At 34.5% G+C, this 17,271-nt stretch overlaps 1 non-coding gene and 1 pseudogene across 1 annotated transcript; both read left to right on the forward strand.

Annotated features, from left to right (window-relative positions):
- The first annotated feature begins 13,587 nt into the window (after positions 1–13,587).
- LOC119058415 (U6atac minor spliceosomal RNA) lies at positions 13,588–13,713 on the forward strand. The gene has a single exon (XR_005084251.1). It is a non-coding gene; the product is annotated as a U6atac minor spliceosomal RNA (small nuclear RNA).
- A 2,653-nt stretch (positions 13,714–16,366) lies between these two features.
- On the forward strand, positions 16,367–16,947 carry LOC119058412 (60S ribosomal protein L12-like; annotated as a pseudogene).
- The last annotated feature ends 324 nt before the right edge of the window (positions 16,948–17,271 follow it).

The following is a 17,271-nucleotide window of genomic DNA, read 5'->3' on the forward strand; positions in this document are numbered from 1 at the left end:
TTCTTGCTTAATAGTTTAAAAAACTATATTTTATATATTTTGTAGAGCTTGGTGAGCAGCTCATAAGTCCATGTCCCCAGAGTGATTAACCAATCAGGCTCAACACCCTCATCCCTTCACTTCTATTCTATCAAAGCTGAAAAGCAACAGAAAGATCCCGGGAGAACAGCCCCAGTAATGAAAGCCAGCCTAGTTGTTTAGCTGGAAGGGATCCCAAAGGGCCTTGTGCAGAATATTTCATACAATAATATGCTTTCACCATCCATAGACAACTTTTTTTTATTAGGCCATTTTTGTGTCTTTGCTTCGTGTTGGCATAAACATCATTAGAATGAGCTGAGCCACCAACGCCGCTGTAGAGAAAACTGCACACCGTGGGAATTAAAACCCTGAATGTGTATTATTCTACTGTATTTGGTTATTGTTTCTAATTCCTGAGTTTTTAATGATTCATCATCAATGTGATTTTTCACTTTTCAAAAATAAGATCTTATTATTCTATGTTTGGAATATAGAAATTATTCAATATTCACATATTAAAGTGATAAGAAATTATGATGCCTAAAAGTATTTGCCATAAATTACCATAAATGTATTTCTCAAACAGAAAGGTCATTACTTTTTCCTTTTGGGGATAAATTTATGACTATAAAGACAGAGCATTTTAGTGAGATTAAGGTTTAGGTTTCCCATCAACAAAATTGTTAAATAATTTTGGAAAAAATAAATTAAGCTGTCTGTCTTCAGTTTCCCTATTTTCTATGCTTTGAGCTATATTTGCTATCTTTCATAATATACTTATAATTTAATGTGATATTAGTTCAATTACTACAAAAACTTAAACTTTGCCCCAATAAGTTATTATCAGACTGTTTCCAGCCACTGTGTCTTCTACCAAAAGAGTCTGCCCTGGCTGGTGTAGCTCAGTGGATTGGACCAGTGAAGCAAAGGGTCGCCGGTTCAATTCCCAGTCAGGGCACATGCCTGGGTTGCAGGCCAGGTCCCCAGTGGGGGACACAAGAAAGGCAACCACACATTGATGTTTCTCTCCCATGCTTTCTTTTTCCCTTCCCCTCTCTCTAAAATTAAACAAATAAAAATTTTTAAAAAGAATCCTCTGTAAACAACACAAGCAATGCTATTGTTCACTCAACAAATACTAAATGCTGCATCCATCTTTGCTTCTTGTTCAACAAAATAAATAAAATAAAGCTGTATTTTTAAGTCTTTTTTACATTGCAATTTTTTTAAATTTTAAAGTAACATGATTGGGTAGAAAAACTGAATTCTAGACCCAGTCCACCATTTTTTAAATCAACATGATTTTTGCCAAATTGTTTAGGTTTGAAGTTATTTTTTTTTACTGGTCAAGTACAGTTTATTGTTCAAGTGCAATTGTCTCCATTTTTACCCCACCATGCCTCCCCACCACACCCATCTCCATCTAGCCACCCTCAAACCTACCCCCTCATGTGACACTGAGTAATTCATATTTTAGGGCACTTTTACACATGGAAATTCAACTAAAATTCCATATAACTAAAAACGCAGAGATTTAACAAATCCGTGCTCTTTTGTATTGATCCCTTCCAAGAAGAATAGCTAATGCATCAAGATGCAAAAATTAGATTATTGTTTTATAAGTGCTAGCAGGTGTTTTGGTTTATTTGGAGTGTGTGTGACTTCTAGCAGAAATGTTCTTTAGTTTCTACATTTCCTTTACTCTTCAGTTTATAATTTATAAGGAATCAAGGCAACCACAAGTAATTTTTTAGTTTCTATTAAAGTACACTTCTGTTAAGTGGTTATTTTAGTGTCAAATGTAAAGGGTCTGAGCTTTCACCTTCCTCTCAAGCTAGCAAGTGAGCCGGCCACCATTCAAAGATGCTGGCAGAATCTGCAAGACTCCTGAGGAAGAAACATAGGACAAATTATTACTCACAACAATAATAGTAGCTAATATATGATCTTTTTCAGTGTTTCCTGGTCCTCAGTTCCCACAAGGACATCCAACAAGGACCCCTGAACATGTTCACATGCAGTGGGTTGTGTCAGAGGAGAGGAACTCTAAACTTAGAGAAACCCCATCTTAAAAAGGGCTTCAAACAAATGTACTCAAACATCTGCCTAGAAAGAAGCATCATCTTTATTATACTACTCAAGAAACTAATCTACTCTCCACCTTGAAGGGATACATTTCTCCCTCTTCCAAGGCCATTTCTCTATTAACATCTTGAAAGTATAGTCTGGGATAAAAGGCAGCCAATGTCACTGCTCACACAACACAGATGTATGTAAGAAACCCATAGAGAATTATCTTATGACAATAAATTATAGTTTAATGAATGTTTCATACTAAACACATCCATGTAACGGACAGACCCAGAAAACTATCACCTGCATCTGTGAAACCCATTTCATTTTCACCCCTACCCACCCACTCCTCCTCCAAGGGTAAACACTACCTTGAAATTTAACAACATAAATTACTTTTGCCTTAAAAAAAACTAAATAGAAAAAATATACTTTCAAAGTGCATTCTTTTGTGTCTAGCTTTATTCATTCAGATTATACTCATGAGATTAATTCACACTGCTGTTTGTAGTTATGAATTTTGATTTTCACTGCTGTACAAATTTTACCAGTTATAACCCTTCTAACTTTCAATGTATATATGTAGTTTCTAATTTTGGCAATTATGTGCATACACATAGTTTTATAGTATTTAGTGGTCTTTTTGGCTTTTGACAATCCATTCTCTTGTCAATACATAATAAAAAATATTCTTGGTTTTAAGAAAGAAAAAATACATGGACACTGACTTTTCTTTCAAGAATAACCAACATGTAATGTAAAATTATCTTTATTTTTCAAATTTAGCAGGTCTTGGGGTCCAGATTATTATTTTGGCGTATCGTTAACTACCAGCCAAAATACTATTTTGGCCGATAGTTTAGTTTGACAATCATATTCTAGGATGATTCTTTCATTTGAACCAAATGTAAAAGTGTTAAGAGAGAGAGTGCTTTCTGCCTACTCTACATGTTAAAACTGTGTGACTCAAATATTTGCCACAATACAATGTCAATAATGCCCATACTGCACCCTTGAAAAGATTCATAATGGCAAGAGATGTTTATTAATATAAATGGTAAAATCCTTAGATTTAAATTACAAGAACAGAATCAAAACTCTCATGGGAACATTGGACATAAGTTGTAATATGCCTTCAATGTACAATTTTCAGTATTTATTAAAATGCATTTTATAAAACCCTTATGTTCTAAAGTTTGGTGTTTGTTTTCATGATAGAGACAAATGTAATGTATATAGTAAGACATAGGATGAGGTAAACTCTATCAAAGATCATACAAATTGTTAAAGAAGATTAGTTTAAATAATGCCTTAGATACAGTTATTTAATCATTATTCTTTGTTTTAAATCATTTTTTCATTTATTTAAATTTTTGTTTATGCTATTTATGCTATTACAGTTGTCCCCACCTTTCTCCCCTTTGCCAACTTCCACCCAGCCACTGCACCCTCCTCAGGTCATCACCACGTCATTGTCCAAGTCCATGGGTCATGGCTAAGCCCTGCACCTTCTTCCATCCAGTCCCCGACTTCTCCTATTCCCCTAGACAGCTGTCAATCTGGTCCATGTATCTATGCCTCTAGTGCATTGTTGGTGGGAATGCAGGCTGGTACAGCTACTGAGGAAAACCATGTGGAAGATCCTCAAAAATTAAAAAATGGAGCTGCCTTTTGACCCAGCAATCCCACTTCTGGGAATATATCCTAAAAATCCCCAAACTTCAATTCAAAAGAATATATTCACCTCTATACAACAGTGTTAATCACAGTAGCCGAGAATTGGAAGCAGCGTAAGTGCTCATTGGTAGGTGAGTGGATCAAAAAAGCTGTGGTACATTTGCACAAAGGAATATTATGCATCAGTAAGAAGGGAAATATTACCTTTTGCAACAGCATAGATGGAACTGAAGAATATTACGCTAAGTAAAATAAGCCAGTCAGTAAAAGACAAATACTGTATCATCTCACTGATATGTGGAATCTTTGTTTTAAATCTTTCATTCATCTTATAATACAGACCAGAATATTCACAAAAACTAATTAATAAAATTGGTTCATATGCCTTTCTTTCAAAATATCCGGTGCTTTTTTTAAGGAGGACTTCATTAAATGGTAAAAGCGATTATCTTTAATGTTACCTTAAATTTCCAAGTGCTTTGGTTTGTAACAAATGCCAGGTCTTGTTGATAGGTGCTCCCAATGAGTACTAATGCATGCATTTTTTGCATTTATAAGTATTGGCTCTTCCTGGAGTTCTTGTCCTATGTACCACAATGGGGAAATCTCTTTTTCTAGCTACCTTGAACTTCTTATTGACCTGGTCTGTTGTGTTTATACTAATCTGTGTGTATTCTCTTTCTGTCTTGGCCTACAATTAGATCAATTTACATTACAGTCTTTTCCATGACATTAAATATGTTAATTTGACAGCACTATTTTTTATTTTTATATTTCATTTTTAGCCATGTAAAATATATATGCTGGTATTTCCCCTCATGTCATTTTGTACCAGATGACGGGGGGCAGTTGGCACCCAGAAGAGGAAACCCTGTTTTATTCAGGGCAGTGGTATGTTCTGAGCAGAAGGAAACCAGAAACACAACAATGAACAAAAACACAGTCTCATATACTCACTTGTACCCACTGATGCTGTGCTCCACATAAGAGGTTGAGAGAAGTTACAGGGGAAAGAGATGACCAGCTTGCACTCCTTACCCTTTGTCTTTTGCTATCTCCTCCACCCTTGCTTTGATGCCCACCTGGAATTCCATGTGGAAAAATTATAACTCTGGGTAGAAGTAAGAATTATTTTGAACACATATGTTGCTTATATTATGTAAAATTGAATAAAGAGCACTTTAACAAACTGCTTCTAAACAGTCACATCATTAGTAATGTTAAATTGCAGAAATTGCTAAACTCAAAAGTAGAAAAAGTCTAAATTCATGAATTCTAAATATTAGTCCAAAAGTGACTCAATTGTTAATATGTATTAATGAGAAATAATTATTTAAGAGGACAACTTGACACAATTATTTGAAGAAATATGTTGAGGTAAATATTATCTCAAATGTAATTCATATAAGAAAAAGGTTAATTTAGAATGATTGGTTCAGGTAGAATGTTTTTATACAGGAATTATTACAGTAGAGATTTATTGCACATTGACCAGTTTTTTCTTAGCATGGATGCTAAATTTTACTTGAATTTCATTCAGTGCAAACAAATGTTTGCCTCTGACATTTTCTATTCTACATTTCATTTCAGGAACTTAGTAGAACCAGCCATATTATATTTCTTTTCTATGAAACATATATAAATCTTCTTCATCTTGCCAATCTCAAAAAAGTCCTCTGTTGTGGTACTTATTTATATTTTAAACACGTCAGTTTATTTAATAGTATGGTAACTAGCTCAGAGAAGTTAAATAGTTGATGTAAATCTTAGTTCTCCTGTTACTACTCTGATGAAACCTTCTCTAATCCTCCTAGGTATTATATTTTCACATGGCTCTGTTTTCCTAGTCTGCTCTACATTTGTCTAGAAGGCAATGTGTCACACTGGATTATATCTACTGTTATATTTATGCTCCTTTACCCCGTAGGCCCTTGAAATCTTAAAAAGGAGATGTCCTAAGGGAAAAACACTTAATTCCTCAATAAAAAGGGCAGCAAACACTGAACTCTCAATGATATGTCTGAACACCCATTGCAACTGTGGTGAAAGAGCAAAATAAACAAATAAAACAAACAAAAACACTACATCTGGGTAAAAGAAGGAAAATTTACTGCACTCAGGCAACTGGAGAACTAATGCTAGGAGAGGCTCAAGAAAACTGAAATAGCCCAACACCAAAGGTACAGGAATACAGGCAATGCTTCCATAAGCACAAGAGACAATACATCCCCATTTCCCCAACAAAAATAGATAACGATGATTATATGAGTTTGCTAGGGCTACCATAACAAAATACCTCAGACTGTGTGGATTAACCAACAAAAATTCATTTTGTCAGAGTTCTGGAGATCAGAAGTCCAAGATCAAGATCAAAGTTTGAATTATCTTTTTGCTGTGTACTCACATGGACTATTTCTTTGTGTGTACACGTTCCTGGTATCTGTTCATGAGTAAAAACGTTCTCTTTTTATAAGGCCACAAGTCAGATTGCCCTGGGCCCACCCTGAGCACCTCATTTTAATTTAATCAGGACTTTAAAGGCCATCTCTCCCAACAGAGTCACATTCTGAGGTAGTGGGAGTTAGAACTTCAACACGTGAATTTGGGGGGGCACACATTTAATGAGTAGGATTGAATAACAATAAAGTTTTCTACAACCAGAGGAGGAACAGGATGGTAGAGAGAGAACTTCTGTGATATTCAGGCACATAAGAAAAGTCTAAACCTAAGAGTGGAACAGGGACATTGAAAAAATTTCCCTAATAAGCCAGCACCCACACAAAGGAAAAGGTAACATTACAGAAATCTGAAATGAATGGTAAAACATAACCACAAGCTCAACACCCAAATCCACATATATCATATATCCTATGATAGGATATATGATACATCATATATCCTAACCTTTTCCCATATACTTGAAAGTTTTGGGGAAAAAGAGGCATGTAAATATTATTTACCACAGTCTTCATTTTCTTACACTGTTTTGCAAAATCAGACAATAAAGACAAGACAGGTTGCATGAACACACACATACACATTGCAAAGACAGATATTTTAAAAAACTAGATATTTAAAATAATCAAATGCACTAGAATTGGAGATGACCCAGATGTTGTGACTATTGGGGAAAGTAAAGTGACTATGACAAATGGGACTTAAGGGATTAAAATAATTGGAAGTATGTTCTCATAGTAACAGAGTTAACTTAGAATCAATTACAAAATCAATATTGGGAAATTAAACTTGCAAGTAACTTGTCATAAAGGGTGAAGTCACAACAGATCAAAATTCATTTAGTGCAACTAAAACAGTGCTCACAGAAATTAATATTAACCCCCCAAAAAGTACAATAAGGAAAATGAAGTTTACAGCAGATGACAATGACATTGAAACCAGAAAAACAGCAAATAAATAAATGGAAGTTGGTTTTTTGAAACAACAACAATACATTTGACAGACCTTTAGCCAGTCAGTGAAAGATAAAGACAGTAGACGCAATTACCAAAACCAGAACAGAACAGAAAGGACATGGATACAAAACCTAACAAAATAATGATTAGGATATATTAAATAAAATTTTGTGCCAATAAATTTGACAAATTACCATATTTTTCTGTGTATAATATGCTCCCACGCACAATGTGCACCCACATTTTTGGCCCAAACACTCAGGAAAAAAATCTTTCATTTTATTTTTTAATTCTATTATTTATTTACTTATTTATATTCAGATATTTGTTTTTGTATTATAAAGACATTTTAGCATTCATTTTTGAACATATTATGGTATAAGACATTTCTTACAACAAATAATTACAAAACACAAGAACAGATATAAGGTATTTCAGTTACTACCCATGTAGAATGTACACCCTTATTTTTCCCTAAAAAAAATTGGGCAAAATAGTGCACTCTATACATGGAAACATACAGTAAATAAAACGGAGACTTTTTGTGGAAGATGAACCTACCTAAACTTAGTTGAGAAATGGCTTTGTCACATCCTGGGTCTCACATTTCGAGTCAGTTGCGGCTGGCTGGGAAGGTTCTGCTTCCTTGCTCACACATGTTGCTGTTCGCAGGATTCAGTTCCTGCGGACTGTTGAATTGAGGCCTCGGTTTCTCATGAGCACTTGTCTGGAGGACTCCACAGGCGTCTTGCCCTTTGAGCCACTTCATAAATCTTTTCACAACATGACATCTTATTCATCAGATCAAGCCAGAGAGAGAGAGAGAGAGTATAAAACACACAAAGCTTGCAAGACCAAGTCACGGTCTGTTATAACCTAATGTTAGAAGTGACATCCTATTACCTTTGCCAGACTCTCTTGATTAGAAGCAAGTCACTAGATTCAGTACCCAATCAGGGGAAGAGGATCACACACCGCCATGGATACCAGGAGGTGCAGAATCACTGAAATTCAGCTTTGAAAGTGGTTTACTGCAGAAATAAGTTTCATTCTATAAAAAGCTTTTAGAAAATAGACGAATGGGGAAGATTTCTCAACATTTAAAAAGCTAGGGTTATTATCATGTCAATAAAAGACAGATATTTAAAAAAATAGTACAAAACCTAAACCTAAACTAAAGACTAATAGGCCTCATATAAACATAATATTCTTCAGTAACATAAAGCAACTCAAATTTGCCAGCATTTAAAAGGATCAAGAACAATTAGCACTTAATTTGGGATTCTAAGACATGTTCTAAATTCAAAAGTGATTAATGAGATACATTAAAACACTAAAGAAATTTTATATGATAATTTTAATAGATATATAAAGCATTTGACAACATTTGATATCTATTCATAATCTTTTAAAGACAGCAATTTAAGAATAGAAAGGGAATAACTATTTCTGATAATGGAAACATGTGAAAATAATATATGTTTATGATAACTTTGGTGGTAAAAAACACAATCCACACACATAAAATAATAAACTGAATTTTATCAAAATTCAAATTTTCTGGTCTTCAAAGAATCTGTTGGAGAAAAATAAAACCTAAAGAACTCATGGATGTGGACAATATGGCAATTGAATGAAGAGAGGTGGGTGGAGGGAGGTGGAAGATGGTATAAAGGAGATAAATGGTAATAAAAATACAATAAAAATAAACTATTTAAAATACTGTTTATCAGTAGATGAGTGGATGAAACATCTATGGGACATTTACCCAATGGATACTAGTGGACCATAAAAAATGAGAAAGTTTTACCCTTTGCAACAGTATGGATTGACCTGGAGAACATTATGCCAAGTGGAATAAGCCAGTCGGAGAAAGACAAATACCATATGGTTTCACTTATTTGTAGAATCTAACGAACAAACAACTAACAAGGAGAATGGGGACAGACTCATAGATGGAGAGCAGAATGACAGGTAGTGGAGGTGGGAGGTGAAGGGGTGGAGGGATTGAGCAAAATGAAAAAAGAATTTGGACATGGACAACATTGTGGTGATTGCAGGGAGGAGGGGGATAGAAGGGGACTAAATGATAATAGAAAAATATGATAAACTAAATTTAAAGGAGAATATATGTATATATACAGTCACACAATAGAACACATTTAAAAATGTATACCTGATAAAATACCTGAGGTTGGTGCTGTTTGACTTATACACTGGTGAAACTATTATTAAAAAATATATAAAAATATCCAACCTCACAAGGACTTGCAGATTATGGCTACTGGAAATTGAAAGTTTCTGTTCACAATTATGAGTTACAATGACATTGATCTAAGACGTGTGTGTCCATTCTTCTCTGTACTACTTTTAAATATGAAAAATGTCCAGACACCTAAAAGAAGTATCTGAAGCAAAGAAAAACTTATGTGGCAATGATGTTTGATAGACTGTCTTTTATAAGATACTCAGAAATACTAGGTTGATTATATGTGTAACCCAAAATATGCTAAATATTATTCTTTGCTTTAGGATCTAGATTTTTAGTGCTTAAACTGTCATCTCATATCTGCTAAATATTTCTGTATTCTTAAGGAATTATATATAAATAGAATTAGATAGGTAACTCCCTGATTTTTATCTCTTCTCAAATTTACTTATTTTGTTACACATGAGCATCTCTACCCACTTAGCATTTTCCCTTGATCCTATCTCTTAGTAATATTGGTCAGAGGTGCCAGGTATGTGGAGTTGAGATTTAATAATAATAATAAATGAATCTATAGCATCAATATAAAAAGATAATTTTTATTGAATGTATTGGGGTAACATTGGTAAATAAAATTATATAAATTTCATGTGTAAAACTCTATGAGTATAATACAGCATTTGTGTATTGTATTGTGTGCTCACCACCCCAGGCAAGTGTCCTTCCACTGCCATTTATTCCTTCTTTACCCTCTCCTACCTGCCCCCAACTCCCTTCCCTCTGATAATCACCATACAGTTGCCTGTGCCTGTTTTTTTCTTAATCCCTTCACCATTTTTACCCAGTCCCCCAACCCCTCTCCCTATAACAGAAGATAATTTTTAATTGAATATTAAATGTACTATTATTTTTTAATCTTCTTGATTTTAGAGCGAGAGGTAGAAAAAGATAGAGGAGAGCAAAACATTGATGTGAGAGAGAAATATCTAACAGTTGCCTCTCACAGATGCCCCAACTGGGCCTGACCTAACAGCCCAGGTATGTGTGCTGACCAGGGATAAAACCCACCACCTTTCAGCAGAAAACAATACGCTCCAACCAACTGAGCCATCCAGCCGGGGCAAGGTCTCTTTTCTTAACAGTTTACCTGCATCTACCATGGGATTATCCAGATTCCTGCTTTATCCATTGCTTTCATTTCTTTTCCTCCCTCTTTTTTCTTTTTCCACATTTTTGTTTGCCTGCCCTCCTCTGCTTTCCTCCTCCTCCTCTCCCTTCTCCCTTCTGCCCTGTGCTTCCTGCTTCCTCTCCCTTTCTTCCCCCCTTCCCCCTCTTCTTCCTTCTTCTCCTCCTTCTTCCTTTTTTCCTACTTCTTCCTCCTCTTCCTCTCCCTCTTAGATAGTGACTTTCACAACATTTTGCTATTCTTTAACATCGAAATCATGTAAATTCATGGCCTCTGCACTTAGTGTTCCCTCTGCTTAGGTTACTACTTCCCATGAACTGAATGGCTCAATCTGTATTAGTTTTTGGGTCTTTATGTAAATGAAATTTTTATTAGCAACCTATCCTAATCACCATTTTAAATTGTATCTATCCATTATAATTGTTTATTTTTCCCATAGTACTTATTACGTAGCACATTACTATTTTACTTATCTTGTCTATTTCCTCTAGTTACCCTATAGTAAATGATAAGTTCCAAGTTATTTACTGATTTCTATTGTTGGTTAGGTGCTTTTCTACTTTATGCTAGTTGAAGGCAGAAATGAAATATTGTTCACTACAACCACAAATTTAGTCTTTTAAATGTAACAAATATTTATTTCATGTTGTTTCCCCATATTAACTTTCTAAAACAATCAATGTTGAGAGGTAATAAACATGAAAAATTGTTTAAACTTTTTCTGTCTTCAACATTGATCAGTATTAGGCATATGGAAAATAACTCTTCATCAAGGAGTTTTGGGGTCTAATACAAATGGTCAGTTATTCTAACTATGTGTTTGAATCTTTCTCAATTTGCAGGGGTGGCAGTTTTGAGGGTCACTGGTGTGGGCTGAAGCTAAAACAGGAAAGTTTTGAAGATTCACAACGAATGGGAACAAGTCTATAAGCCACAAATGGGAGTGTAACTGAGTCTCCAAACCTAGGACAAGCAGGAAATATTAAAAGAATAACCTGTTAAAAGACAGAAATTTCATTTCATTTAAAAATACCCCTTATACATTAAAAGTTTCTAAACACATTTGTTGAATTTATAAGTTTGGAATCAGACCTAGCAGGACCAATTGTGAACAAAAATCAATGACCTTAGAAGAATATATATTTGGAACACATTTGGATTAAGACTCATTTGTAATTATTCCCATTAAATGATACAAGGAAGGATTAGTTACTCAAATTCCAAAGATGACACTTTTTTTTTTTTAAATAGACTGGATGATCCTTGTCATGAGATGTTACCCATTCATTTTCTTGGAACTTGAGACTGCACTGTCTAACCTCAGCACTGTGCATTTCTACTAGGCTATGTTTGGTCAGTTTAGTTCAGCTAATCAATAAACAGGAGTAGGAAATTTTATTTCAATTCTGAACTTTAATGATCAAGTACAAAATATTGCTTTCTCTCTTTTGTGAATTTACATTGTGTTCACAGATAATAATCAAATCCACATAGAAGTGTTAACAATAAAGCAAAGAAAAATATATTGTATACATTTTTTTTGCTTTTGCCCCTCCCCCACAGACCTGTATACATTTGAATGAGTTAATACAAATATAATTGTAGAACAGTTAAATTCTCTGCTGCTGTTTCACATTCCTAATATTTGGTACTGATAATATTTTAAATGAATTTAAAAGCAAGCACATTACATAATGTTAAATGTTAATATATTGATATGATTTTATATATTCTTTTGAGTAAGTGATGGAATGTAATCTGCATAATTCACACTCTGCAATTCTTCAACATCATGTCATTTTCCCTTTGCAGTCTCAATCTCAAACGCTGTAGCTCTTAGAAAAAGTGAACAGATGGCAATTTACTGCTTTAAGAATGTGTTTAATTTAGTTTGGTATGACTTACAGGTTAGGTGTTTTCTAATAAATTCTCTTTCCAATTCTCATTATACAATCAAGCTAATGGAGCTGAAATGATGGTTAATTTGGTCTTGGCCCAGTGAAACATAGCAGGATTTAAGCAATTTTTTAAACCACTTTTTCTAAGAGTGAATTAGATTGTTCTATTATAGGAGGCCTGAATTTTATATGCAATACATATTATCTCTTTCAATGGTCTTGAACAAATTTTAAATTAATCCACTTAACAAATAATTATTTAAGTGCTTAGTAGTCGTCATTCACAGTGGAGGAATGTGACTGGTACCTAAGATACAATTCACCCTTTCATGGTACTTCTCTTCCCCAGGGAAAATGATCAATGAATCATCATACAAAACAGATGATTGTAAATAATATTTGATAAGCATTTAACTCTATTCATCTCCTAATTCCTTCCTGAAAGAAACCTTAAAGACTTTTGAGTACTAGATTAATTCTTGAAGAAAAACTCTAAAACAGACACTAGAGTACTTCAGGGAGATGGTCTTTGGGGTAACTTGAAATAGATTTTAACACATTTTATAGTTTCTCTTCCAGCTTTACTGAGGTGTAATTTATAAATAAAAATTATGTATATTTGAAGTATAGAGTGTGATAATGTAATATATATACGTTGTGAAATGATCATCACAATCAAGTTAATTAACATGTTCATCTCATATAGTTACCTTTTTAAATGAAATTAGATAACTTAAGAACTAGTCTCTTAATAAATTTGAAGTATACAATAAAGAGTTATTAACAATATAATCACCATCCTATATATTAGACTTCCAGAACATATTAATCTTTTAACTGAATGTTTGTACTATAAGACAGACATCTCCCCAACCCCCACCAATTCACCTTACAGCCACCATTCTATTCAACAGTTCTATGAATTTGACTTTTTTAGATTTATCTTGTAAAGAAGTTTATACAGTATAACATTTTCCCCTTGTTGTTTTTCCTTAAAATCTTTTCAAAGATTAATGGGTTTCCCCCATAATCATTTAGTACTCAATATAAAATGATATATAAGAGATAAAGAAAGAACTAATAACAGTTTTACTAAAACTTATGATTCTTGTGTTATATGAAAGGAGACAAGGTTAGCATTCCCCTTGAAAAGGATGCAAGAGTCTCTTGGGCCTAACAACACACGTGTGGTTAAAGCATTGCCACCCGCTTCCTCGTAGCTAATCATGGCTTTTAAAAAAGAAGGAACTCTCACCTTTTGCAATATTGTGAATGATCCTGGAGATTATGCTAATTGAAATAAGCCACTTGGTGAAAGGCAAATACTGTATGATCTCACTTATATGTAGAATCTAATGAACAAAATAAACTGATGAATAAAATAGAGCTATGGGTACATGGGACAGACTGATAGCTGTCAGTTGGGAGAAGGCTGGATGAAAGAAGGTGAAGGGGTTAGTCAAAGAACAGATATGTAAAATCCATGGACACAGACAACCGTGTGGTGATGGCCAGAGGGAAGGGGGGAGAGGGTTGGTGGAGGTGGCAAAAGGGCACAAAATGGGGACAAAAAGAGACTTTGCTTTGAGGCAATGGGCACATGATGCAGTGAGCAGATGATGTTTTATTGAGTCATACACTTGAAACATGTATAAAACGATGTCATCCCAATAAGTTTAATTTTAAAAAGTGAAAAGAACCTTATAATTCATCCTTGAATGTTGTATTTAATGTTTCTTACAAAACATATGTGATTCCTTCTGTAAAGTGCACTGTATTAGCTGCTTCAGTTTACAGGTTTGAACAGAAGAATCACTTTGTCTCTCTTTATGGAGCTTAATTAAATGAAAGAAAATAGAGCATTATAGACACTACATGTGTTTTAAGTGTACAAATTAGAAAGAAGTGAAAATCATAGGCATGTGCAACATGCAAAGTTAACTATACCTAGGAAATACTTTAAGGAAAAGTGACCTTTTAGTGAAGATGAAAATGATGACCAAGGAAAGGAAAAAATTAAATAAGGTGTATGGAAATAATGATTTGGCCCAAGAAGAATCTAGAGTAGAAAAAGATAAAAGATAAGAAAATAGATAAAGACCATCATAGCTGACATACAAGTATGAACTGAAAATCTGTGAGATAAGAAGAGTCAAATTATACTGCCTTGTGGGCATTTTATAAATTTTGCCTAATAAAAACAAGTTGACATGGGGTGGTTTCAAACTAAAAAATAACTTAATCATATCTTTAATTTAATGAAATTTGCTGATAGCTTTGTGGAGAAAACATACAAGGGGGACGATATTAGAGGGGGGAGTATTTGAGGATTTGGCATGAATGCAGACCCATCACTGGCAGAAGACATAAAATGCGCTAAGAAAACAACACTGGATTTATTGAAAAGAACATGAGGAGAAAAAGGGTCAAATAAAACTCATAGATTTTTGACTTGAGCAACCAGATGACTTACCTCAGAGATTTCTGAAGGAGAATAAGATTGGTATATTGAAGTAAATGATAAACTATGTTTTGGATGTTCTGAATAGTATGTGCCTGAGACACAGCAAATGCAGATATTACCCAGACAGTTTTACGAAGAGGTCAGTCAGCAGTGACTTTCTACATGAGATGGGACAACTGACCATCAGACTGTGTGTGGTCATGGAAGTCATAAGACTGGCTGAAGTATCAAAGTTAGAGACAAATGTCTCTGCTGAAAATATCAGAGACACAAGCTAAAGATCAACATTTTAGAGTTTTCTTTACTCTGTGAGATTGTATGAAGAGGGAAATTCTTTCCTCTACCCAGTTTAGGCCTAGGCAGGATTCTGTAACAACTGACAGAAATTCAAGAGAAAAGCATATTAATTTACACTTTATGTGACCTGGAGGCCCTCAAAAAGAAGTAAAGACCCAAAGGAGTGATAAAATCTAAATGTTTTTATACCAGATTGAACAAAGAGAGTCAATTTTAGAAAAGTAACTAAAATATAGGGAGGCTAAAATAGATATAATTATTTTAATAAAGCTGTGTATGTAGAACCCTCCCTCTTAATTTTCTATCCTTGATGAAAATAATTATTTTCTTTACCCTGGTATAGGAAGACATCATTCACATGAGATTTTTATCCCCCTTTTTAGGTAGAAAAGGGGAAATCAGAACATTCTTCTGAAAAATTTTGTTATTTGCAGAAGTGTTCTATTTTATTAATTGATATCAAGATGTTGAGGATTGTAAATCTACTCTTTAGAAATTAAACCATGAAGGGGGAGAAAGAAAGAAGGAGACAAAATAAGGCACACTCAAAAGGTGGAAAAATGTTGGGCAGGTCAGTGGGATTATATTCTGGTCCATACCTTGATATGTTGATATGTCTAATATTTATTTCAAGTGTCTCTAAACTTTAGTGAGTCCCTTTAATGTCTGTGAATTTGATTTTTATTCTATGTAAATATTGAAAAGAATAGTGTCTTCTTAAAAGGTATTCGGAGAAGTAAATAAAATAGGAAACATAAATATTTTCTACTGAAATTAGGGTAGACCTTGACCTGAGAAAAAAGACAGAAAAAAATATGATGCCAGAGAGGCTGACCTAGTGAGGCCTTCTTGACACAGGGGAAATTGTGTTTTGTTTTGTTCTTAATTAAATTTATTGAGATGATGTTGGTTAATGATATTATATAGGTTTCAAGTGTACGGTTTCATGATATATCATATGCATTTTGCATTGTGTATCCAACACTTAAAGTCAAATATTCTTCCATCACCCTGTATTTGACCATCTGTGTCTATGGGTTTTTCATTGTTTGTTTTTATTATTTGTTTATTTATTGTTTTCAGCTTTATATTCCACCTGTGAGTGAAAATATATGGTTCTTGCTTTCAGCTGGGAGGAGACAAAGGTGCAATTTTCATCGATGGCCCAGAATCTAGGTTCATCCGATACCAGCTGCCTCCACCATGCCACCAAAGTTCAACCCCAAGGAGATCAAAGTCATTTATTTGACGTGCACTGGCAGGGAAGTCAGTGCCACGTCCACTCTGGCCCCCAAGATTGTTCCCCTGGGCCTGTCTTCAAAAAAAGTTGGTGATGGCATCAGCAAAACAACCGGTGACTGGAAGGGTCTGAGGATCACAGTGAAACTGACCATTCAGAACAAACAGGCCGAGACTGAGGTAGTGCTTTCTGCCTCTTCCCTGATCATCAAAGCCCTCAAAGAACCACCACGAGGAAGAAAGAACCAAAAAAAACCCCAAAACATTAAGCACAGTGGAAATATCAGTTTTGATGAGATCATCAACATTGCCTGACAGATGCAGCACTGATCTTTAGCTAGAGAACTCTCTGGAACCATTAAACAGATTCCGGGGACAGCCCAGTCTGTGGGCTGCAATGTCATGGCCACCACCCCCATGGCATCATAGATGACATCAACAGCACTGCAGTGGAAGGCCTGGCTAGTTAAGAACTACAAAGGAAAACATTTCAATGAAAAGCCACTTAACAACCAAAGAGGAAAGAAAAGAAAACATATGGTTCTTAGCTTTTTCTGTCTGACTGATTTCATTTAGCATAATATTCCCAAGATCCAACCATGTTGCTGCAAATGGCAATATATCAGCTTTTCTTATGGCTAAGTTATGGGGTTTTTTGTTTGTTTTGTTTTAGAAAGAAGCCAGACCGCAAATGGAAACTGGAGTTGAGAAAGCCCAGAATGCATTAATGACACCACTTTAATTATTTTATTTCATTTTATTTGTTCATTTATTTCTTTTTCTAAGTATTTTAT

Source organism: Artibeus jamaicensis, unplaced genomic scaffold, assembly GCF_021234435.1.
Source record: "Artibeus jamaicensis isolate MK-2021 breed Jamaican fruit bat unplaced genomic scaffold, CSHL_Jam_final scaffold_286, whole genome shotgun sequence".
Taxonomy (NCBI): Eukaryota; Metazoa; Chordata; class Mammalia; order Chiroptera; family Phyllostomidae; genus Artibeus; species Artibeus jamaicensis.